Genomic DNA, 25,719 nt, shown 5'->3' on the forward strand with positions numbered 1-25,719 from the left:
AACAAGCCCATAAGGTGGATTCTTCAGAGGTTTGGTGTGGCTCCACATTATACTCCTCTAGCCCTGTGTGGCCTGTTCAGCTGGTGGTTTGGGGTGCATGTGAACCAGACATACTGACCTTTTAAAAGAAATCTTATACAGGGCAGAACAGAAGCCTTTGGAGGTTTAGTGTTGCATTGCATCATTCGCATGAAGCCTTATGGGATATGACAATTTTGTTCTCTCGGATGCCTCAAAATGGAGTTCTATGCTGTTGTTTTTCAATAATTCAGTTGCCTAGAATTATTCCCAGATGTGGATTACTCCAGTGTTTCACGCAGCGCTGCGTTTAGTTCTATGTGTCAGCTTGGTTTCATGGCGGGCATGTGCATCAGAAGGAACTGGCATTTGGGTCTGGTTTTGTTATTAAAAATCAGTTCTGTCTGGAAATAGCTTAATAAGATTTATTAAAGCATTGCTTTCATCCCTAAAACACTGTTCTTAAATGATCCTTACACACCCCACTGGTTTTTTCCATTGCTTTCCATTATAAAACAGCTGTTGTACTGTTCTAGCCTGCTGCAGTGTTTATAACTTCTGGTGGGCTCTTTCCTTCCGAGTGTGAGGCAGAGTGAGGGAAATGCAGGGTCACAAGGTGGATGTCTAGTCATCGCCACCTGTAGACCCTTGACATGGGGTCCTCTGAGGGCTCCCCATACTGATGGGGCTGTGGGCTTCATGTCCTTCTCCACCACAGCAGGCTTTCTTCTCCTCTTCCCCAGCCTGCCTACTGAGGGCTTTTTCCTCCTCTCGTCTCCCAGCAGATTTCTTCTTTTCTTCCTCCTCCTCTCCTCCACCTTTGAACACCAAGATGAGGGACCTCAGTTGTGGCCTGAAGTGTTGCTAGGCACTTAAAGATTCCCACAGGACAAAAACGTGCATAAAATCTGTATATGCCAATTTCTATTGTTGTATGCAAATGTAGAAATAGTAAGATTTATTTAACTTCACAGGAGGCAAAGCCAGCCAATATATTTCTCATTCAAATCATCTCGAATAAAATAAATTCTTCAATTCATTTGCACCTTGACCCAAATCATCCCAAACCAATGGAAAAGGTGCCCCCCCCCAGCTTAATTGCCATGCAAGGGAAGATTTTGTTGAGAGCTGTTGCAGCATGTGTAGAAGGGAGAATTAACCCTTCCCTTCTGAGCTGCAACCCCCTTGAAAATTGCCCCCTGCATAGCAATTAAGCTGAGAGAAAAAATTACATTGGTACTAATAGACACTCAGGGCTCTGTAGAACATATCTGGACCCCTGAGAAACCGATCTGGAGATTGGGCACAGGCTTAGCAATGCCCCTGGTTGTGGCACCCCATTTATAGAATACCCTCTCCAAGGATGCTCACCTAGCACCAACACTGTTAACTTTATGGCACCAGGCAAATACTTTTCTTTCCTCACAGACATTTTAAAGGATTGGTTTTTACATTTTCATGACTGTTCCTATATATCTTTATATTTATTTATTCCTCTGTTGTTTGTCATTTTGTATTGTATCTTATTCTTTTAACTGTTTGTATTGTATTCTATTCTTTTAACTGTTTGTAACCTCCCAGGCAACTCTTGTTATTGGGTGGATTAAAACGATAAATAAATTAATGTTGCACCTATCCTGGTGGAGGCCATAAATGGCTGGTCTTTGGCCTCCAGTCCAGTAATGGAGGACACATCCTTCTAGCTTGGACATCGTCATCATGAGACATTTCAGTTTAACACTACCGTTTCCTTACACTTCCCGACAGAACTGGAAATATTGTGTTGGCCCCCATGTCCACAATATATTCTAATCAAATTCTTGATTATTTATTTCTTTACTGCGGAAAGCACTATGCCTCGAGAGATTTGCCCTTCTATCAGCCATTCACATCCTGATCCCATGTGACTACCTGCCAAATATAACTCACTCAGGCACTGGTCTTCAACTACTGGGTTGAGATCTACTACTGGGTCACAGTCTGACCTAAAGTGAGTTGCAACAGCAGCACTACTACCATAGAAATAAATGGCAAATAATTAAGAAGTGAGTCCCCAAAGGCATATCTGGAGTAATAGTGAGTCTTAAGTCTGAAAAATTGATGACTACTACAAATGTTTTTTTCTGATATTATCCACGTTTGTACTAGCTGTTTTTAAAAACATTTTGTATAAGCAACGTAATTTAACTTCTTGGTGTAGATCTGGGCCTTTTAGGAGTCTGGCCAAAGCAGGTGAATATATTTAATCCTACCTTCAAGTGTACATTTTTGCCTGACAATTACAGGATAGTTAATGCTTGAGAAGTGTAATGAAGTTTTTGATAATGCCTTGACTGCCTGTAGCAAATGGGTTTATTGTACAATCCAGGATTAGTTCAGGAAAACAACAAGAAAAATATATAATCTGAAGAAGCAGGCCTGTAAATAATAGAAATAAGGTATTGTTTTAGTACGTTTTTAGTACTAAAAGCAACAATTGACTTTTTCATGTTGGAGATTTTCTAGCTAAAAAGAAAAAAAGATAACAATAGTTTCTCCCTGGTTTAACTTTATTCCTTGCACAGATATTCAATCAGCCTTGTTCATCCAAAAATACTTTGCCTGCATGGACTGCAACAGCTTCATGTCTATGGCAGCGGAACAAAGCTTACTGCTCTGTTCTGACAAGCCTTGCTTAAACTTCTGAGGGTTCACAGCAAACCATTCTCAGTCAGTTGACCAGCTTGTTGTACCAAAGAGGCCCTAGAACAATACCTACATTGCAATCTTAATTTCCAACACAATGATTGGGTTCCACCCTTCATTCTTTTCTCAGGTGTTGTCCCTCATCAGTTCCACAGCACAACAAATCTTCCAAGAACTCAGAGCCGTACCCTTCAGGAGCCAAGCAAGCCTGCAGAGAGGCTGCAGATTCCCCTGTGATTGAGTCCGGCATTAAATTTCAAAAGGTATAGATAGAGAGGTGCCAAATTCAGTTCAGATGATGGTTTGATGGTTTCCTCCTAGGGAGCGGCATGCTCACTCTCAAAGTAGACTCAGTAGAGAGAGCATTTACTTAATTAAGGGTGCAGTCCTATGGGTTGCATCCTCATTAGATGGAAGCCTCCAAACTTGGAGGCTTCTGTGGATCCAATGACCTGACAGGGTATTGCTAGCAGGGCAGGAGGAGCGATGGAAATGATGTGCTTCTCTGTGCTCCTGCTGTGCTGTTTTCTCTCTAGACAGGCCTCTGAGCCCATCTAAAGGAAGCACACTGGTGGGGGCGGGATGGGGGCTGAAGAGGCCATAAGATTCTGTAGTCTTTGGAAGCCAACTGTGTATGCCTTCCACAACGGAGCCAGAAATAGAACACAAGAGACTTGGGCCAACGGGTCTAGTGTGCCATGCAGCCTAGTAAGCCTGCCTACCCCCACCCTAAGGAGCTGTACCCTGACTTGTACTTTTTACAGTTATGCTCGCAGAAATATTACTCGTGTTTGAATTGTTGTTGATGATGTTAATTTCTGCCATCAAGATATGAGGCACTTTTCATAGAATCATAGAATAGAAGGGTTGGAAGGGGCCTACAAGACCATCGAGTCCAAGCCCCTGCTCAATGCAGGAATCCAAGTGAGAGCATCCCTGACAGATGGCTGTCCAGCAGCCTCGTCTTGAACGCCTCCAGTGTAGGGATGTCGGAGAATTTCTCCACGAAACTCTGGGAGGCCGAATGCCAACGCATTCGGCCCCCCGAAATTGGTGGGGAAATTCTCCGACACCCCCCCACCCCCCTGGGATGGGACTTACCTCGTGCGACTGTCCCTCACGGCGGTTCGGAAGCGGTTCGGTGGCGGTTCGGTGGCGGCAGCGGCAGCAGCCGGTCTTCCGACCGGCTGCCGCTACTGCCATTTCCAAGTAAAGTAAAAAAAAAAAAAAAGTGATAGGCTACGTAAAGATTTACGTAGCCTATCACGGCTAGATTTTCAAAGTCAGCCGTGATAGGCTACGTAAATCTTTACGTAGACTACCTGTGCCCAAATAAGGAATGCAGATGGCGGCACCCATGGGCGCCGCCATTTGCGTATGCACTTTCCCCCCCCCAAACTCAGCCGTGATAGGCTACGTAAAGATTTACGTAGCCTATCACGGCTGACTTTGAAAATCTAGCCATGATAGGCTACGTAAATCTTTACGTAGCCTATTCACGTTTTTTTTTACTTTACTTTTTTCTTTCGCGGCTGGAGAGGCGGGGCGCTCCCCCCCGGCCAGAATTTCGGCAGGGAGGGGCGGGGTGCCTCCCCACCCGCCAAGAATTTCGGGGGGAGAAACGGAGCGCCTCCCCCCCGAAAAAAGCTGCGGGACCAGGTAAGGGACTTTCGTTCATCCCTACTCCAGTGTGGAAGAGCCCACCACCTCCCTAGGGAATTGGTTCCATTGTCCTATTGCTCTAACAGTCAGGAAGTTTTTCCTGATGTTCAGCCGGAATCTGGCTTCCTGTCACTTGAGCCCATTATTCCGTGTCCTGCACTCTGGATGATCGAGAAGAGATCCTGGCCTTCCTCCCTGTGACAGCCTTTCAGGTACTTGAAGGGCGTTATCGTATCTCCCCTCAGTCTTCTCTTCTCAAGGCTAAACATGCCCAGTTCTTTCAGTCTCTCTTCATAGGGCTTTGTTTCCAGTCCCCTGATCATCTTTGTGGCCCTCCTCTAAACCCTCTCCAGCTTGTCTGCATCCTTCTTAAAGTGTGGTGCCCAGAAATGGGCGCAGTACTCCAGATGAGGCCTAACCAGTGCTGACTAGAGGGGAACTAGTACTTCTTGGGATTTGGAAGCTATACTTCTATTAATGCAGCCCAAAATAGCATTTGCCTTTTTTGCAGCCACATCACATTGTTGGCTCATATTCAGCTTGTGATTTACAACAATGCCAAGATCCTTCTCGCTTGTAGTGTTGTTGAGCCACATATCCCCCATCTTGTAACTGTGCATTTGGTTTCTTTTTCCTAGGTGCAGAACTTGGCATTTATCCCTATTAAATTTCATTCTGTTGTTTTCTGCCCAGTGCTCCAGTCTATCAAGACCACTTTGAATTTTGTTTCTGTCTTCCAAGGTATTAGCTATCCCGCCCACTTTTGTGTCATCTGCAAATTTGATCAGCATTCCCTGCACCTCCTCCTCCAAGTCATTAATAAAAATGTTGAAGAGCACTGGGCCCAGGACTGAGCCCTTTGGTACCCCACTCATTACCTCTCCCCAGTTTGAGAAGATCCCATTGATAAGCACTCTTTGAGTCGGATTCTGTAGCCAATTGTGCATCCACCTGATTGTTGTTTCATCTAGCCCACTTTGAGCTAGTTTGCTCATCAGGATATCATGGGGCACTTTGTCGAAAACATTGCTGAAGATGAGATATATGATGTCCACAGCATTCCCACAGTCCACAGATAGATTGCTTTATCATCTGCTCCAGAATTTTCCCAGGGATTGATGTCAGACTGACTGGTCTGTAGTTCCCAGGTTCTTCCTTTTTATCCTTTTTGAAGATAGGAACAACATTAGCCCTCCTCCAGCCATCTGGCACTTCACCTGTCTTCCATGATTGGTCAAAGATAATAGACAGTGGTTCTAGAGCTCTTCTGCCAGTTCCTTTATTACTCTAGGATGCAGTTCATCTGGCCCTGGAGATTTGAACCCATTCAAAGTAATGAGGTATTCCTTGACCATATGCCTATCGGTCTCAAGCTGCAATCCTGCCCCTTCAGCCTGTACTTTGCCTTTGCCAGGGGGCTCATAGACCCTCTTGTAAGAAGACTGAGCCAAAGTAGGAATTGAGCACTTCTGCCTTTTCTTTGTCATCTGTTATGATTTTGCCATCCTTACTTAATAGCTGAACCACCATTTCTTTCCTCTCTCTTTTACTTTGCACATAGCTGAAGAAAGCCTTTTTGTTGTTGTTGGCATCCCTCGCTAACCTCAGCTCGTTCTCAGCTTTAGTCTTCCTGATGCCATCCCTGCAATTCTGTGCTACCTGCCTGTACTCTTCCTTTGTTACTTGGCCTTCTTTCCACTTCCTATTAGGGATGGCGGAGAATTCCTCCATGGATTCCAGTGAGGCCGAATGAACTGGCATTTGGCACCCCGGAATCCGTGGCGGAACGGCCTCCTGCCCCCCGCCCACCCCGCGGAATCCCCCGGGACAGCACTTACCTGGGGCGGATAAAGCGGCTTTGGCGGTGGGTGCGGTGGCGGCGGTGCAGCGGCAGTGAGTGCGGCGACAGAGGAAGGTGCGGTGGCGGGTATGGTGGCGGGGGCGGCAGGTGCAGCGGCGGCGGAAGGTGCAGCGGCGGTGGCAGAAGTTGCAGAGGGGCGGCGGCAGCAGAAGGTGCGGCGCGACGGTGGGGGCAGCAGCGGGGGCGGCTGGTCCCCTGGCCAGCTGCGGCTGGGCGCAGTGTACGCAAATGGCGGCGGCTACAGCGGCCGCCATTTGCATTTGTTATTTTTAGCCATTCTAGCCTACGTAAATATTTACATTTGCGTATGCGTTTTTTTTTGCTTTGCTGTGATAGGCTACGTAAATATTTACGTAGCCTATCACGGTTAAGTACAGGGATGTAAACAGTGGCGGCTACGCAGAATCCCCACGGAGCAGAGCTGGCCGGGCAGGATGCCGGGGGGAGGGACGGAGCGCCTCCCCCCTGTCGAGGATTCCGGGGGGAGGGACGGAACGCCTCCTGCCCCACCGCAAAGCAGATCCATGAAACGGTAAGTGACTTTCGTACATCCCTACTTCCTATATATTAGGGATGGCGGAGAATTTTGCCACGGATTGAATTGAGGCCGAATGCACTGGCATTCAGCCCCCTGAAACCCATGATGGAATGGCCTCCCACCCCCTGCCCCCCCGCAGAATCCCCCTGGGACAAAGCTTACCTGTGGCAGATGTTCCGGTGGCGGCGACTCTGGCGGTGGCTCCGGTGGCAGCAGCAGCTGGTCGCTCGGCCAGCTGCTGCGGGCTCAAATGGCTGCCGCCGTAGTAGCCGCCATTTGCATCCGGCCAGGCTGCCATGATAGGCTACATAAGTATTTACATAGCCTATCACGGCAAAGGCAGCCACACAAATGGCGGCCACCATGCCATTTGCATAGCTGTCTTTGTTGTGATAGGCTATGTAAAATATTTACATAGCCTATCATGGCAAGCTAAAAAAAAACGCGTATGCAAATGGAGGCCGCTACGGCGGCCGCCATTTACATTCCCTTTTTTTCACTGTTTTAGCCTACGTAAATATTTATGTAAGCTATTACGGTGAAAAAAAGGGGAACGCAAATAGCACCCACTACGCTATTTGTGTTCCCCCTTTTTTTCGCTGTAATAGCTTACGTAAATATTTACGTAGGCTAAAACAGCGAAAAAAGGGGAACGCAAATGGCGGCTGCTGTAGCTGCCACCATTTGCGTACACTGCTTTTCCCGGAAGCCTGCCCAGCGGCTGGATTTCCGGCTGCGGGCAGCACCAGCCAGCGGCTCCGCAGGATCTCCGCGGAGCAGAGCCAGCCGGATTAGGATTTCGGGGAGAGGTGCGGAGCACCTCCCCGCCACCGCGAATCACCCCGTCAAAAAGGTAAGTGACTTTCGTACATCCCTACTATATATGTACTTTTTTGTTTTCAGGTCATCTCTAAGCTTTTTGTGAAGCCACATTGGCTTCTTCTGTTGTCTTCCACCTTTGTTTCTTGTTGGAATTGTTTGTAATTGTGCCTTGAGAATTTCCTTTTTTAAAAACTCCCACCAATCTTGGACTCCTTTTCTTGTTAGAGTTGCTTGCCATGGGACCTTACTGATCATTGTTCTGAGTGTATTAAAATCAGCTTTCCTAAAATCCAGGGTACGGGTTTGGCTACACTCGGCTTTTGCTTCCTTTAGAACCATGAACTCAAGTATAACAGGGTCGCTTTCCCCCAGAGTTCCTGTAACTGCTACTTTATCCAGTATGTCATCTCTGTTGCTTAGGATCAAGTCAAGGATAGCCGATCCTCTAGTTCCTACCTCTACTTTCTGTAGGAGGAAGTTATCCACAACACAAGTCAGGAATTCCTTGGCGGGGCCATGTTTTTCAGAATTTGTCTCCCAACAAATATCGGGGAAATTGAAGTCCCCCATTACTACTACATCATGATTCCTTGAAACATTGGCTATTTGCTTTTCAAAAGTTTCATCCTTGTCTTCTACTGGATTGGGTGGCTGGTAGTAGACTCTGACCACCATGTTCCCTTTATTCTTTGCTGCATTTATTTTAACCCAGATGCTCTCTCTCTCTCTCTCTCTTTTTTAAATATATTTTTATTTATTTTATCTTTATAAATACTACCAAAATTACCAACAACCTACTCAATACTTCAATTTCATCCATACAATATTTTCATTAGGACACCATAATAACAGAAAGAGAAGAAAGGAAGGAAAAAAGAAAGGAGAGGAAGAAAGGAAGAATGGAAGTCAAGAAAAAAGAAACAAGTTCTTTCCCCTTCCCTCCTCTCTCCCCCTCTCCACCCCTTAAGAATTATAAACTCCAACATCTCCCAACCTCCAATGGTACTATTTTAAAAAACTATATTTATTATACAATCTTACAATTTAGTAAAACAATCTTTTATATCAACGCAATAGTTCTACCCCCTTCATGGATCACTGCCTTGTTGTGGCGAAGGGGCTTGCTTGCGTAACTCAGTGAAGCCATAAGCTATGCTGTGCAGGGCCACCCAAGATGGACAGGTCATGGTGGAGAGTTCTGACAAAATGTGGTCCACTAGAGAAGGAAATGGCAACCCACTCCAGTATTCTTGCCAAGAAAACCCCATGGAACGTATCACAAGGCTAAAAGATATGACGCCGGAAGATGAGCCCCTCAGGTCGGAAGGTGTCCAATATACTACTGGGGAAGAGCAGAGGGAATTTCCAAGTAGCGCCAGAACGAGTGAAGCGGCTGGGCCAAAGCCGAAAGGACACTCAGCTGTGGATGAGTCTGGTGGTGAAAAGAAAGTCCAATGCTGTAAAGAACAATATTGTTTAGGAACCTGGAATGTCAGATCAATGAATTAAGGTAAGCTGCAGGTGGTCAAACATGAGGTGGCAAGACTGAACATCGACATCTTGGGAATCAGCGAACTAAAATGGACAAGCAAGGGTGAATTTAATTCAAGTGACCATAATATCTACTACTGTGGGCAAGAATCCCTTAGAAAAAATGGAGTAGCACTCATAGTCAACAAACGGGTGGGAAAAGCAGTACTGGGGTACAATCTCAAAAATGATGGAATGATCTGAGTACAAATCCAAGGCAAACCATTCAACATCACAGTAATTCAAGTTTATGCCCCAACCACTGATGCTGAAGAAGCTGAGGTTGATTGGTTCTATGAAGACCTACAACACCTTCTAGAACACCAAAAAAAGATTCCTCTTTATCATAGGGGATTGGAATGCTAAAGTAGGAAGTCAAGAAATCACCGGGATAACAGGCAAGCATGGTCTTGGTGTACAAAATGAAGCAGGACAAAGGCTAATAGAGTTTTGCCAAGAGAACAAGCTGATCATAGCAAACATGCTTTTCCAACAGCACAAGAGGCGACTCTACACATGGACATCACCAGATGGTCAATATCGAAATCAGATTGATTATGTACTTTGCGGCTAAAGAAGGAGAAGCTCTATACAGTCAGTAAAAACAAGACCTGGGGCTGACTGTGGCTCAGATCATGAGCTGCTTCTTCCAAAATTTCAGCTTAAATTGAAGAATGTAGGGAAAACCACTAAACCATTCAGGTATGACCTAAATCATATCCCTTATGAATATACAGTGGAGATGAGGAATAGATTTAAGGGATTAGACCTGACAGAGTGCCTGAGGAAGTATGGACGGAGGTCCGTAACATTGTTCAGGAGGCAGCAACTAAATACATCCCAAAGAAAAAGAAATGAAAGAAAGCCAAGTGGCTGTCCGATGAGGCTTTACAAGGAGCTGAGGAAAGAAGGGACGTGAAAAGCAAGGGAGAAAGGGGAAGATATATCCAACTGAATGCAGAGTTCCAGAGAATAGCAAGGAGAGACAAGAAGGCCTTCTTAAATGAACAATGCAAAGAAATCAAAGAAAACAATAGAATGGGAAAGACTACAGATCTCTTCAAGAAAATCAGAGATATCAAGGGAATGTTTTGTGCAAAGACGGGCATGACAAAGAAGGCAGGGACCTAACAGAAGAAGCAGATGAGATTAAGAAGAGGTGGAAAGAATACACAGAAGAACTATACAGGAAAGATCTGAATGTCCCTGATAGCCATGATAGTGCGGTCACTGAACTTGAGCCGTACATCCTAGAGAGTGAAGTCAAGTGGGCCGTAGGAAGCATTAGTAACAACAAAGCTAGCGGAGATGACAGTCTTCCAGCTGAGCTATTTAAGATCCTAAAAGATGATGCTGTTAAGGTGCTGCACTCAATATGCCAACAAATTTGGAATGCTCAACAATGGCCACAAGACTGGAAAAGGTCAGTTTACATTCCAATTCCAAAGAAGGGCAACGCCAAAGAGTGTTCAAACTACCATACAATTGCACTCATTTCACATGCCAGCAAGGTGATGCTCAAAATTCTACAAGCTACGCTTCAGCAGTATGTGAACAAAGAACTACCAGAAGTACAAGCTTGGTTTCGAAGAGGCAGAGGAACTAGAGATCAAATCGCCAACATTCGCTGGATCATGGAGAAAGCAAGAGAATTCCAGAAAAACATCTATTTCTGCTTCATTGACTATGCTAAAGCCTTTGACTATGTGGATCACAACAAACTCTGGCAAATTCTTAAAGAGATGGGAGTACCAGACCACCTTACCTGTCTCCTGAGAAACCTGTACGAGGGTCAAGAAGCAACAGTAAGAACCGGACATGGAACAACCGATTGGTTCAAAATTGGGAAAGGAATACAACAAGGCTGCATATTGTCGCCCTGCTTATTTAATTTATATGCAGAGTACATCATAAGAAACACCAGGTTGGATGAATCACAGGTCGGAATTAAGACTGCTGGGAGAATTATCGACAACCTCAGACGATACCACCCTAATGGCAGAAAGCGAAGAAGATCTAAAGAGCCTCTTGTTGAGGGTGAAAGAGGAGAGTGCAAAAGCTGGTTTGAAACTCAACATTAACAAAACGAAGATCATGGAATCTGGCCCCATCACTTCCTGGCATATGGAAGGGGAAGAAATGGCAGCAGTGACAGATTTTATTTTCTTGGGCTCCAATCACCGCAGACGATGACTGTAGCCATGAAAATAAAAGACGCTTGCTCCTTGCGAGGAAAGCTATGGCAAACCTAGACAGCATAGTAAGAAGCAGAGACATCACCTTGCTGACAAAGGTCTGTCTAATCAAAGCTATGGTTTTCCCAGTAGCAACGTAAGGCTGTGAGAGCTGGACTATAAGGAAGGCTAAGTGCCGAAGAATTGATGCTGTCGAACTGTGGTGCTGGAGAAGACTCTTCTGTTTTCGGCACCTTTGACACAGGAGTTGTGGGAGGTGTTGAAGCAAGCCCTTTTCATCTCCTCGGTTCAGCCATTATTTTCTCCAATAAATCTTACAGGTCCTCAGATGTTCTCAAATATTGTTCAAAGTTCTTATATCGTCTATCATAGGTTGCTGATTTTTCTTGCATGATATATTGTTATGGAACACGCCAGCCCTGTTTTCTCCTATAAAATAGGAGTCTCATTACTAGGGATGTACAAAAGTCACTTACCTGGTCCCGCAGCTTGCTTCGCGGTGGGGGGGAGGCGCTTCGGTTCTCCCCCTGAAGTTCAGGCCGGGGGGGGAGGCGCCCCGCCTTGCCTGGCCGAAATTCAGGCTGGGGGGGGAGGCGCCCCGTCTCCCCGGCCGCGAAATACAAAAGTAAATGTAAAGACACGCACACACACACACGTGATAGGCTACGTAACGATTTACGTAGCCTATCACAGCTAGATTTCCAAAGTCAGCAGTGATAGGCTATGTAAATCGTTACGTAGCCTATCACGGGTGACTTTGAAAAAAAAAAGCACGTACGCAAATGGCAGCGCCCATTGGCGCCGCCATTTGCGTTCCTTATTTGGGCCCGGGTAGTCTACGTAAAGATTTAGGTAGACTATGGCGAAAATAAGGGCAACGCAAATAGCTATCACGTGTGTGTGTGTGTTTTACATTTACTCTGTAATGGCGGTGGCGGCAGCCAGTCGGAAGACCGGCCGCCGCTCCCGCCCCCACCGAAATGCCGCCGAAACGCCGCCGAGAGGGACATTCGAGGGAGGTAAGTCCCATCCGGGGGGGGGGCGGAGAATTTCACCGCCAATTTTGGGGGGCCGAATGCGTTGGCATTCGGCCTCCCCGAGATTCGTGGAGAAATTCTCCGCCATCCCTACTCATTACAGCTTTTTGTGTTGGTACAGCCCTGGGAGGATAACCCTGGCATCCAGCTTCCCACTATCATGTGGGGGTTACCTTACTCCAGGCAAAAATCCAGAGCTATTTGCCTTGCCCCCCCTTTTCAATTCTAGGGGGAAGATGAAAAGGGTTTTCAACCTTTTAAAAAGCTGTTTGAGAAAGCTCCCATGGAGAGTCTGTGGAAGCTGCCATGGCTACATTGGTCCCAAACTGGAAGTCCTTTAACCCAGATGCTCTCAATGGGGCTACCAAGTTCATCCTCCTGTATTTCTGTGCATTTTTAACATATAGTGCAACCCCACCTCCCTTTCTGTTCCTCCTGTTCTTTTTGAACAAGTTATATCCTTTTCAGAGTAACATAAGCAAAAGACACAGGCCCCTGTCCAGAAGGATTTTACAATATTGAGCACTATTTAGTGGAAAGGCAGGATACAAATTTAACAATAAACAAACAAATAAATAACTACTATTTCAACAATTGGGGAGACAACAGAAGAAGAGGGAAGTAGGGATGTACGAAAGTCACTTACCTTTAACAAAATTTGATTCGCGGTGGGGGAGAGGCGTTCCGTCCCTCCCCCCCGAAATTCTGGCCGGGGGGAGAGGTGCTCCGTCCCTCCACCCCGAATCCTGGCTGGCCGTAGCCGCCGCCGTTTGCATCGCCGTTTGCAGTCAGCCGTGATAGGCTACATAAATGTTTACGTAGCCTATCACGGCTGAGTAAAAAAAAGAAACAAACAAACCAGACCACCTTACCTGTGGTAAGGTTTTGTTTTTTGTTTAACTCAGCTGTCATAGGCTACGTAAACATTTACGTAGCCTATCACGGAATTTTTTAAAGATCTAGCTGTGATAGGCTACGTAAATCTTTACATAGCCTATCACTTTTTTTTTTTTTTACTGGAAATGGCAGTGGTGGCAGCCGGTCAGAAGACCGGCCGCCGCCGCCACCACCGCCGAACCGCCACCGGAGCCGCCGCCACCAGGAGGATTCACCCAACGTAAGTCCCGTCCCGGGGGGGCGGGGGGGGCAGACCGTTTCACCACCAATTTGGGGGGGCCGAATGCGCTGGCATTCAGCCTCCCCGAGATTCGTGGCGAAATTCTCTTACATCCCTAGAGGGAAGGACAAAGCAAAGGTAACAACAGAAAGAGGGGTGAGAAAGGCAAGGTAAGAACGGATGAACACACATGCATTGCCTGTACTTAAGTCCCTTTTGGGTGGAGATGTAAACAAAAGTGGGAAGAGATTGGAGTCTGAAAGAAGACAAGATGACGTATCACAGGTGATAGACGAATCCATCAATTTCATTTTCTCCTAGGTTCTTATTTTTTCCACTGTTAAGTTTGGTTCATCCCAAACTTTGAGAACTCTTGTTTTAAAATTTGCATGAAAATTCGTATGCATCTCCTAACACAGACATTTTTGTAGGAAATTTTTCCTAATGTACACAGTTTTGCAGGCAATTCTCTCAATACAATGCATTTTAATGTAATGTTTCACTAATACACACATTTGTTTGTATCCTTCTCCCTAATTTATGCAAGTTTGTACACATGTTTTGATTGGACAACTCTATTGAAACATTTGGAGAAGTGCGGATTGAAAAGGAAAACTGAGTTTTGATTTGCCTATTGGTTTGAAAGTGCAAAATTAGTGAAGATCGCACTAAAATGTAAAATGAACTAATTTCTCCCCCAATCCTAAATATCACATTTATCTATAAATTATAAGCTAACCATATATGTATTATGATTTTTATGGATGCCAGGGATGTGTGTGTGTGTGTGTGTGTGTGTAGATATAGATAATAGCACCATCCTCTGTTTTGTGCATCCTCCACAATACTTTGGCAAACATTTGAGCTCTAACATTTTAAAGATATTTGCTAGACCTCATCATAACCAGATGGTCAGCAGTTGTGAACTGCTTTCTCAACTGCCCTTGAAGCTGTGCCAAACTATCAGAATGTGTGTGTGTTCCTCATGCAAGTGAGTGTGATAAGGTCATGAGAATAATAAAGTCGCAAACAATTCAGCTAGTGCAACGGACGTGTGCCTGTTGGATCTAACCAAACATTCATGGTTAAAGCACACTTAGGAAACTCCAAACAGAGAAAGCAGGCTGGCAGCATAATCAAAAGGTTATGTTGCCTTTTCCCAGCATTTGCAGTTTATCCACAGAATCCTAGCATGTTTTGCAATAAACCTGATTATTCAGAATTATTTGCTGACAACGGTAGCATGAGCCTCATAAGCTCAGCAGAGGAGGAACTGCCCAGTTGGGGCCTCCATTAATTCTTTTTAGGCAAGATGATAAATGGGGACCTCCAGATGTAGAAGATACTCATATTTCAAGATATCCTGGAGAGCTCTGGTGGCACAATGCATTTAGCATCTCCTGGCATTCCAGCTTGTCCTATATATGGTGAAGCTGAATGTTCTTCTATGTATGTATGAATGTATGTCTAAAGTTTCTCTAGACAGACTTCCCCAACCTGGTGCCCTCCAGATGTTTTGGATTTCAACTCCCATCAGCCCCAGTCAGCATGGACAATAGTCAGGAAGGCTGGGAGTTATAGTCCAAAACATCTGGAAGGCACGAGGTTGGGAAAGGCTGCTCTAGAACTACCATGCCTCCAAGGTGTTCTGGTGGAAGCAGTATGGCATCTTGGACTTCTGACCATGATCCACTGCCCAGGAACGGGACTTCTGACCATGAACTGGAGTTCGGACCAGGAAGATCAAGACACTGTCCATCTCATTGACTTTAACATCACTAGTGCGATATGGTCCGGGTTGAATCTAGGGATGTACGAAAGTCACTTACCTTTTCGCAGGGGTGCTTCGCAGTGGGGGGGAGGCGCTTCGCTTCTCCCCCCAAAGTTCAGGCTAGGGGGGGAGGCGTCCTGCCTCGCCCGGCCGAAATTCAGGCCAGGGGGGAGGCTTCCCGCCTCGCCCGGCCGAAATTCAGGCCGGGGAGAAGCGCCCCGTCTCCCCGGCCGTGAAACAAAGTGTAAAAAAAAAAAACCGTGATAGGCTACGTAACGATTAACGTAGCCTATCACGGCTAGATTTCCAAAGTCAGCCGTGATAGGCTACGTAAATCGTTACGTAGCCTATCACGGGTGACTTCGAAAAAAAAAAAAGCGCGTACGCAAATGGCGGCGCCCTATGGGCACCGCTATTTGCGTTCCTTATTTGGTCCTGGTAGTCTACGTAAAGATTTATGTAGACTACCGGGACCAAATAAGGAACGCAAATGGCGGTGCCCATAGGGCGCCGCCATTTGCGTACGCGCTTTTTTTTTTTTCAAAGTCACCCATGATAGGCTATGTAACGATTTATGTAGCCTATCACGGCTGACTTTGGAAATCTAGCCGCGATAGGCTATGTTAATCGTTACATAGCCTATCACGTTTTTTTTTTTTTTTTTACACTTTGTAATGGCGGCGGCGGCAGCCGGTCGGAAGACCGGCTGCCGCCCCCGCCCCCGACGAAAGGTTGACGAACCGCTGCTGGGACCCACCACTGGGAGGGACATTCGCCAAAGGTAAGTCCCATCCCGGGGGGGGGTGGCGGAGAATTTCACCGCCGATTTCGGGGGGCCGAATGCGTTGGTGCTTGGCCCCCCGAAGATTCGGGGAGAAATTCTCCGCCATCCCTAGTTGAATCTAAGGATGAAGGCAGCAGAAGGGCTGTAGCTCAGTGGTGGAGCACATGCTCTGCATGTACAAGCTCCCAGGCTCAAACTCTGGCATCTCCGGTTAAAAGGATCAGACTGCAGATGATGAAGAAATCCTCTGCTGGAGACCCTGGAGAGCTGTTGCAAGTCAGGGTAGATAATGCTGGGCTAGATGGACTAGGCTAGATGACCTAGTTTCAGGTAGCCTCCTATGTACCAGAGACATACATTCTAAAGTATAGCAGAATGGTTTGCATAAGAGCTGTGCACCAATGGCCTCTTGAAATTCCCCACCCTATTCGTTGGCAGAGAAATGGGGAGGGGGGCAATTTCACCAGATTTCTCCAGCGGGAGGATAAATCCTCAACAATTGCTCATAGCTAGGGCTCAGCACTGGCAGGGGGTTGTGGCGCAGCTTCTTATTTTTTTGTAAGGGCTTGGAGGGGGTTGTGTTGTCATTGTAAGTGGCAACAACACCAACTGTGGTGGCAGCCCCCCATCCCCCATTTTGCATCCTCCACAATGCAGGTGTGAGCGGGGGCAGTGTTGTCTACCTCAAGGGAAAAGGTGGAGCTAGTGCTGTGCCAGAATCTGTACCCAATTTTCTGAACATTTTATTCTCCCATGAAGTAGGCTTCCATTGTTCTGCCTCATTCTCAGGGTGTTTTATAATTTATTTGTGGTGTTCTTGAGCTTACCTAATCACTGTGAGGCGGCCAAGAGTGCTATGTGTTTGTTTTCTTTCTATGACACATCTCTCCATTGCCCCACAGCCTCCCAGGCTGCCTGTGCTTCCTGTTGTGAAAAAAGAGCCTTATAGGAGGAATTACCTCGTGATGTTTTCCCCTGGACTTTAATTAAAGTATAGGAAGCCAAGAAGGCTACAGACTGCCAGGAAGATAATTGTACAGTGAAAAACAGGACACTCACACACACTCGTCGGACATTTCCTATGTAAGCAAAACCAAACCAAACCAACCCAACGAGAATTTCTCCAAAATATTCTTCACCACTGAATTTGTTTTCAAACCAGTTTTCTATCAAATGGCATGAAAAAGGTTTAAAAAAATGTGAGAGATATTTTTGGCACACCATTAGTTTGCATGTACATTTGCTGTATTCTGAGGCATTTGTTTTCACAGCAGATAGTGTGTGTTCAGATACTTCTGCCACACTTTGGAGAAGTGCCCATCTTCACTCCTACTTTGCTTAGAATGTCACGTTACCATTCGCCTTATGTCTGTCACTATCTCCTCATTTCCGGTTTTGGTCACTCCGTCCTAGGCCTAGCGATTTTGGATTTGCCAATTTCAGCTTCTGACCCACCAGCCGGGTATGTTGTTCTGTCAGGAACTTAAAACAACAACTCCTTTTTCAACTATCTGCCTGGGACTACAAAACCTGGGACTGGATTAGGGGGAGTTGTCAAGTATCTGGCAGGCCACAATACAGGCCACAAAACAATAGCAGCCCATGGTTGGCTTGACTGGTTGCACGTTGTGCAGTCCTGGACTAAAAGTTAGTTTCAATAAAGCACTGGACAAACTTGTGGAAAATGGATCTAATGGCAACTGGCCAAGGACTCAACTTTGCAACATATTCCTTGTCTTGTTTGGAGCTAGAAAAGTGACATCTCCAAAAGAATTTGAAAGTTGTGCTTAGAAGAAACATTTTTGAGTCATTTTAAGGGAAGCTAAAAGTTCTTCAATAAGGTGAATAAATGTTCTCAGGGGCAGATTTCTGCACATCCCTACCTGGGACCCACAGTCTATATTAATTTAGGTGTCATCCTCTGCCTCTCACCAGCCCCAGGAGGGAGTGGTGAAGAAAAACTGTCCAAACTTTAAGCAAAGTGAACTAAAATGAAACTTCACTGTGAATTTGGAAATTCCTGCTCAGGAGTAGGAATGGGGGAGAAATTCACTCAGTTCACATTTTAGCGCAAACTTACCTAATTTTGCACATTTGAACTTATATGCGAACCTAAACCAGTACAAATCTGCGCATGTTAGGGCAAAAGCGCACAAAATTGCACACAAATTTGAATGCAAACTTTAAAAAGACTTCTCAGATTGATGTGGAAACAGGACAAACCAAACTTAAGATTGAAAAAATGAAAAATGGAAACCAAAATTAAAAGATTCATCCATTCCCTACTCATGAGAAACATGTGGGGAATTTCAAGGGAATACAAATCAGATTCTATAAGACTAGTGAAACTGGGGCAGGGGGTATCCACACATCCCTTGCTGTAATTTGCATAGCAAGAAATATTGCATTTGTTTTAGTGCTGTGCCAAAAATGTCAATTGTTTTATTTTTGGCATTTCGGGGGGGGGGAGGGTAGGGGAAAAATGAAAACTCTGGCGAAAGAGGCTGGGAGAGGTGAGAATTTTCTCCTTGGGGACGGGGACAGGGTTTCCACATACCTTTTTAAGTTTCGGCAATTCTTGAGAGGTCTTCTTTCTATTTTTTTTTTTAAGCACCCCCTGCATTTGCAGGAGCCCAGGACTCTTATCCAGGACGGCAATTCTTTCTGAAGTCCCAGGAGACCATGTGACCTCACCCTCGCCCATAGGTATTTAGGAAGAACTCCTGGCTGGAGAAAAAGTCCTGGGTTCCTGCAAGTGCAGGGGGGAGTTTTTTTTAAAAAAGTAAAAAATAGAAAGAAGACCCCTCAAAAATCACCTACGCTTTAAAAACGTACATGGAAACCCTGTCCCCCTAACCAAGGAGAAAATTCTCCAAAATTCTCCCTCTCCCTGCAAAAGAGGCAGAAAAAAACAATGCCTCTTTCGCAGGGGGAGAAGTTCCTGAAAATAGGGGGCAGGATTAGGCACAGCACTAGTTTGTTTACAGACAGACTGGAGTGCAGGAGTGAGGGCCCTTTTGAGGGCCACATCCCCCTGGAGATCATCTTTTGGGGCCTTCATGCCAGTGGTGGGTGTCACTAGAATCAAAAGTGGGGAAGGCCACCCCCTTTTCTCTCTTTCTCTCTCTCTCTCGTCTGCTGGGGGAGGGACAAATCACTTTTGCCAGAGATCTGAAATGGTCACTTGCAAAGGGCTTTCAAAGTTAGGCTGTGGGCCACAGGTTGCCCACCCCTGTTGTAATGCTTCTTCTTTTTGAAGCATCATGAATACATATTGTGCCTTACAGCAGAAGACATGAAAGACAAATCCCAGCCCCAAGGACCTTATGATTTAAACTTTGGCAGCAGGGACAGAGTGAAGGGCCAGGTGGAACAGGAGGAATGAGAGAAGCAAGGATCACAAGGGATGCCTGTGTTACTGAAATGTACTTCAGCAGTTGAGAAGACTCTCAGGCAAGGATAAGGGATTGCTATTACCAAAATCTGGATGTGAATGTCTCCTTCCCATTTCCCTTCTTCAAACAATATCTGCACGGTCGTGTAAACTTTGGATCTTTTTATATTCTCATGAATGGAATATTCTCTGACTCTCTCTTTTCAGCTTTTGACTTTCCTTGTTGTGCTATTTATTCAAGGAGTGGAGGGTTTCCGATGCCAAAAATAACACTTGGCACCTACATGCTCTTCTTGTTTTTGAAACTCGATTCCTGAGAACTCTGTTTTGCACCAGGTGCCAGAGAGACATACAGCGAAAGGAGATCCCTACCTAGAAAGGGTCATGGTCAAAGAAAAGAAAAAAGAAAGGAGTGGAAAAGGGAGAAATTGCCCTTTTCACAACATGCCGTTGTTTCTGTTTTATTTCACTTGCCCCTCCCCCTTTACATTTTTTCAGAAATTAAATTTAGCTGCATGCCTCGAGGCTCAGGCTGTTATGTCATGCTTCATTAAGACCCTAATCTTTCAGTTGAATCTTTATGCTTACTGCTTGGTATTTGTTTGGATTTTTTTAAGGTTTACAAGGACTGTCCCTATTTTAATGTGAAGCCTCTGGTCCTGATAAAAGGAGAAGTTTTCATGACCACCCCCACCCGGCCCACTGCACCCCCAGCTCTGAAAATCCTGTCCAGCTGGATCTGCTTGACTACACAAGCAAAAATACAGTGGGACAACGGTGTTTGTAAGGGCACTGTGTGGATAGTGTCATTATATAGTCTAGTTCAGGGGTGCCCTCCAGATGTTTTGGATGACAACTCCCCTAATCCCTGACCATTGGCCACGCCACGCTGGCTGAAGGTGATGGGGGTTTATTTATTTATTTCATTTCTATACCGCCCAATAGCCAAAGCTCTCTGGGTGGTTCACAAAGATTAAAATCACGAAGTGCAGCATAAAACAATATGAAATATGAAAGCTTAAACCCAGAATATAACAGTACAGCCAGAATAAAACCCAGCAGCAATGCAGAGATTTGAAATACAGATTTAAAACACCAAAGCTAAAAGACTAGGGAGCTAAAATGCTAAAATACTGGGAGAACTGTAGTCCAAAGCATCTGGAGGACACCAAGTTTCCGACCCTTTGACTAGGCACTAGGTAATTGCAGGTAATTTTATGTTGGTGGAGGCAAGAGTTCAGTCACTGTTCTGTTCTTGTTTAAGAGAGACAAAAAACCATCAAGGCAGAAAAATGTACAAAGCTTTTAAAACATGCTGCAAAGGGACGCCATCGTGGGACATGGTGGTTTGCTTCATGCATCCCCCCAAGTGCAAGGATAGGTTCTTTCTGAGGAGGGAAGGGTGCTCTCACCCACCGCTGTTTCAGCCAATGCCAGAGAAACGTTCTTCATCAGGAATCAGGATAGGTTTGTGTGGCACAGCAGCAATAGACCACTGTCTTTTCTCGTTCTCTCCTTATCTGGTACCTCACTCTCAACGAGCACTTACTGCCCCACAGCAGTCACACTTCCACGATACCTGCAGCTATCTTTTGAAAAGAGAATTTCCCTGTTTGCTCTAGAGCTGAGCTGAAATTTCTCAGGATACTTATTTGTGAGGAAACATCTGACCACCTCTTCTTAGAAAAAGGCCACATTGCAGAATGGTCTCCAAATATTGTACACCATTTTTATTTTTATGGTGAACACCATTTTTCTCGCTTGCTCTCTCTCATGTGCACGCATGCACACACACATAGCCCCATAATGATGCTAGGTCCAGGACATTGTGGAGGATGCAAAATGGTGGCCAGGCTGCCCACATAGCTGCTGCCTCTGCTGTTGCTAAGTGCGGCTTCCTTCCTCACTCCAAAGGGGCAGAGAGGCTATCGGGGCAGTCGGAACAGGTAAGGTGCTGGATTTCACATATTGACTTGAAAATCCAGCTAGTCGTTAGGCTGCAGGCTACGAGTGTTCTTTAAAGTTTGCACTGTCTTTCCATTCCATTATGCAGCCTGGACTGTATAGGTTGGCCAATGGAGTGCTACAGGATGGATGGTTCTGACTTTGGGTAGATTAGCTGAGATAGCGTTTTGGTCCATTCCAAGTTCTCTATGCATCCATAAGAAAGGAAAACAAATCCTCTGACCCTCTCAACCACCTTCCCTCTTTGGACATATGGAATGACTCCAGAGGAAAATGTGCTTCAGTGGAGCAAGGGACTGTGATTCAGCAGTTGCCACTAGCTTATCAAAACTCCTTCAAAATAAGATATTAAAGGAAAAGCATAAAGAGGGCTGTGCATTAGAGGTAGGTCTAATGAATACGAAGGGTCAACTTCCCATCTTTCCCAATTTATGTCACGTAATAGACTTTTTATTCTCTAACAATTAATTTATTGTCTTTTAAATGAATATATGCCCCTCTTCAATTTAGATATTTATTGCCGGGGGTGGGGGGAGAGCAGCTTACAGAATAGGCCTGGGGAAATAAATGGGTCTTTGCCTATTACCAAAAAGCATCATCAGGTGAGGCTTCCTAGATAGAGCATGCCACAAGTGGGGCATCATTACCAAGGAAGAGGCGTTTCCCCCAGTCAATACCCACTTCAACTTGGGGGAGGCACCAGGGAGAGCCTCTGAAGATGCCCCCAGTACATGGCTAAGCTCAGGTTGGAGTAAACAATCCTATAGCTACATGCAGAGGTGCCCCCCACAACTCCCCCACTTTCAGGGGGATTCATCCCCCACAAAAGTGTGGGGGGAGGATTTTTCTGCGGCTTCCAGGAGGCAGGAGAAATTCAGCCGGCTTGGCTTACCTTAGTTAGAGGGTTTTTCAAATCCTTTTTTCCCCACTTAAAAAACAACAACCGCAGCTTATCACAGCAACTATGTACTTGCAAGGGCCTCTGCAACCTTTCACTGCATTTCCTGGGGGCTGGGTCAGAAGAATTACCATGTGGGAATTTGAAGCTGCATGAGGTCAAGTGGAAACTTGAGGCTAAGAAATCTGAATTTCCTTAGTCTTGGATGAGATGATTCATAGGAGGACAATACTCCTCCCCACTATACACTCAGGATATGGCTACTTCATTATGGAAAGATCATGATGTCTGAATGAGTTCCATCCTGGCTATGAACTAGAATCAGTGGAGTTGCTGATCCTAGCCTCCCACAACCTTCAGATGTGTTGGACTACAATTCCCATCATCCCCAGCCAGCATGGTGGCAGATTATGGGAGTTGAGGTTCAGCACATCTGGAAGGCACCAGCTTGGGGAAGACTGCTCTAGACCCTCAAAAAATAACAGAAGCCAAGTTGAGTGGCTTCATATTTCTTGAGCTTTTATGGTCCCTTATTAACTACCATTCTCAACACCTGAGAACCTGTCTTGGCCCTTAATTAAGTCTCTACCATTTCTCCCTCCTTTGTCTCTGCTTGAGAAGCAGCTGGAAACCATTTCTCTGCTTGCTTTCTCAGATCTCTCAGGATAATTTTCTAGACTTATTCTGATGGGTTTTTTTTTATTACTGTCTTTGAGGCAACAGGGAAGTTTACATGCTTCCTGTCCCCCTCACCTTGATAAGGAAATTGGAAAACAACAGTAGTAAGATGCCACTCCCCACACCGAACTACACATGTAGTTAGTAAAGAAGATCGGGATAGGGTTGCTACCTCCCTTAGCTTACTGTGTGCATCTTAAAGAGAACTCAAGTCATCCTCATTCCAGAGACCAAGATTTTGTGAAGGCAGACCTACTGGAGAGTGGCATGACTTTCTGACTCCATGGGTTATCTTATCAGCTTCCGCTCCTGATCCCTAGGATGCAAGGGAATTGCTGGCCTAAACCTTAAGCGCCTCCACGAGCAACTGCATCAGCTTAAAAGCAGAAATGATTAAGCTTCTTAATTTAGTAATTTTATTCCTTAAATCTGGCTGTCTCTTATTCTTCAGAAAGTGAAGTAGAAAAGTCAAACCTTTATTAGCGTAATCACTTTATCTGACTCAGTCCAGCACTCTGACAATAACTTCCTTCCCCGTGTCATGTGCTCACTACTTATAGAAGCAGCCACGGTCCCAGTGACCGCTGCCTTTTTCCTCTTCTCAGGCTAGACACAGGCAATTATGCCTCCAGCCATCCAGTTGCTCTCGCATGATCACTTACAACTCAGTAGCCACTTAATGGTTGGTGTCCCTCTCCACAGAAGATCAGCCACAGCGCTGTCCCACCACTTTCTATATAACTAACATACATTTTCAAAACTGACATTACAGTATAAGAATACAAGATATCAGGATGGGTTGTTTTTTAAAAAAGTGTAAGATACAAAACTCACTGTATCCTTCAAAAAAAACTAACAAAAAATACAAATAAACACATTTAGGCTGCAATCCTATGTATGTTTAGACAGAAAAAAGTCCTGCAACTCCCAGCATTTCCCAGCCAGCCATGGTAAACAAGACGTTGACAGCCCTAGATAAGGTCAAAGAGGCATCTCAAAATAAATAATGAATGGGTGCCATATTTCCAAAAGAGTATTTTATTTGTCATATTAGTCTCTCTAGATAGCTTCATCTGAAAAGTCAGCTTCTGCATATATGAGCCTCCCAAACCTTTGAAACTTGCTGTTTCCTTGTCACTTGTTTGGAATCTTTCCATAGCCTGGAGGAGGCAATTTTAGCAGCAAGAGTAAAACAAAGCAACTAAAAGCTTCCTACATTCATAAAGAGGAGTTGATTTATCAAAAACAACTTAAAAACCAGAAGTGCAGGATCCAGGCAGATAAGGTATTTCATAGCCCGACTACATGTTCTGCCAACTTTCTTCCAAAACATTGAATTACATCACAACCACACCATAACTTGCTGGTCCAATTTGTAACAGACCTTTATGCTGTCATTTTTATAAAGGTCCTCAGTACCATTTATATTTCTGAAATGTACTAAATGTGTTTGTCCCTCACTGTGTGTATTTCACAAACCAAAGTGGCTAATAAAATGTATATATACACCATCTCACACACACACATACATACATACACACACGCACACGCACTTGGTTGCACCCCAAAGTAACTGTTACTACTGTTCTAAACTTCTTGGAAATCCAGGGAAGCAGGCAGATGTGTGTAGGGTGCCTTGATCTCTACATTGCTTTGTTCAACAATAGCCCTTGTGATATAAGTTGTTGCTTGACTATGGTCCAGACACAGTGGGCTGATACCATAGTCCTAGTTGGGCATGTCCTCTCACATGATTACAGTCACCTGAGGGGTAAAGCAAGGACATGTTTGCTGGCTCTGCTCCCTCTGTCATATTTCTGTCAGGCAGTCTCACTACCTTCCACGTTTTAGATGGGGAATATCTGCAGCAGGGAATCTGATCCATGCAAGCAGATTCTCCATGTGATTTATAATGCAACTGTGCCCTAGAACAGTTAGTAATGGAGCCAACCCAAGGGGAGGTATTCTGGACTTAAGCTTAACTGGTGCCACCCAGAACCAAGTGTGAAATGTGTACATAGGCAGTATGCCCATATACACCAGATGCTGGAGAACACAACCAGGAGGGTGCTATTGCACTCCTGGGTGTCCCTGTGCACTTGTAGGTTTCCCACAGGCAGCTTATTGGCCACTGTATGAACAGAATGCTGGACTAGATGGACCTTTGGTCTGATCTAGCATGGCTCTTCTGAGGGAAATGGTAAAAAGGAAGTTGAAAGGAAGATGGAAGTTAAATCTCTCCCAAATCAAATGCTTGGAGTTTGCTCAAAACCACAAAAGCAGAATCTCAGCTAGAATGTATACCACAGATTAGAAAAGAAAGCACCAAGTCCAGGAGGTCAACAACATGCTTAATGAGCAGTGTCAAGGAAGCTATTAGAGAAAAGAAGGCTTCTTTCAGGAAATGGAAGTCTTGCCCAAATGAGGATAACAAAGAGGTACTGAAACTTGCACAAAGGAAATGCAAGCAGACAATAAGAGATGGGAAAAAAGGATTTTGAGGAGCATGTTGCTAATAACAATAAAGGCCAATGATAAAGAATTCTTTAAATACAGCAGAAGCAGGAAACCTGCTAGGGAGGCACTTTGACCGTTGGATAACAACAGAGTTAAAGGATTATCAAAGGAGGAAAAGGAGATCGCAGAAAAGTTGAATGAATTCTTTTCATCTGTCTTCACTGCAGAAGACATAGGGCAGTTACTGATGCCTGAACTGATGTATTCAGGAAGGGTGTCTGAGGAACTGAGGCCAACAGTGGTGACA

General features: G+C 45.2%; 1 protein-coding gene across 1 annotated transcript in view; it reads right to left on the reverse strand.

The window, feature by feature from the left end:
- Nucleotides 1–428: 428 nt before the first annotated feature.
- Nucleotides 429–25,719, reverse strand: part of LOC146344276 (uncharacterized) — a 177,936-nt gene continuing 152,645 nt past the window's right edge. Inside the window, exon 7 of the mRNA XM_084860345.1 lies at nucleotides 429–836. The gene's annotated coding sequence lies outside the window, so the exon portion shown is untranslated. The remainder of the gene's footprint in view (nucleotides 837–25,719) is intronic.

The sequence above is a fragment of the Heloderma suspectum genome, chromosome 5, assembly GCF_057233095.1.
Source record: "Heloderma suspectum isolate Gila_16-S chromosome 5, 16-S_ref, whole genome shotgun sequence".
NCBI lineage: Eukaryota > Metazoa > Chordata > Lepidosauria > Squamata > Helodermatidae > Heloderma > Heloderma suspectum.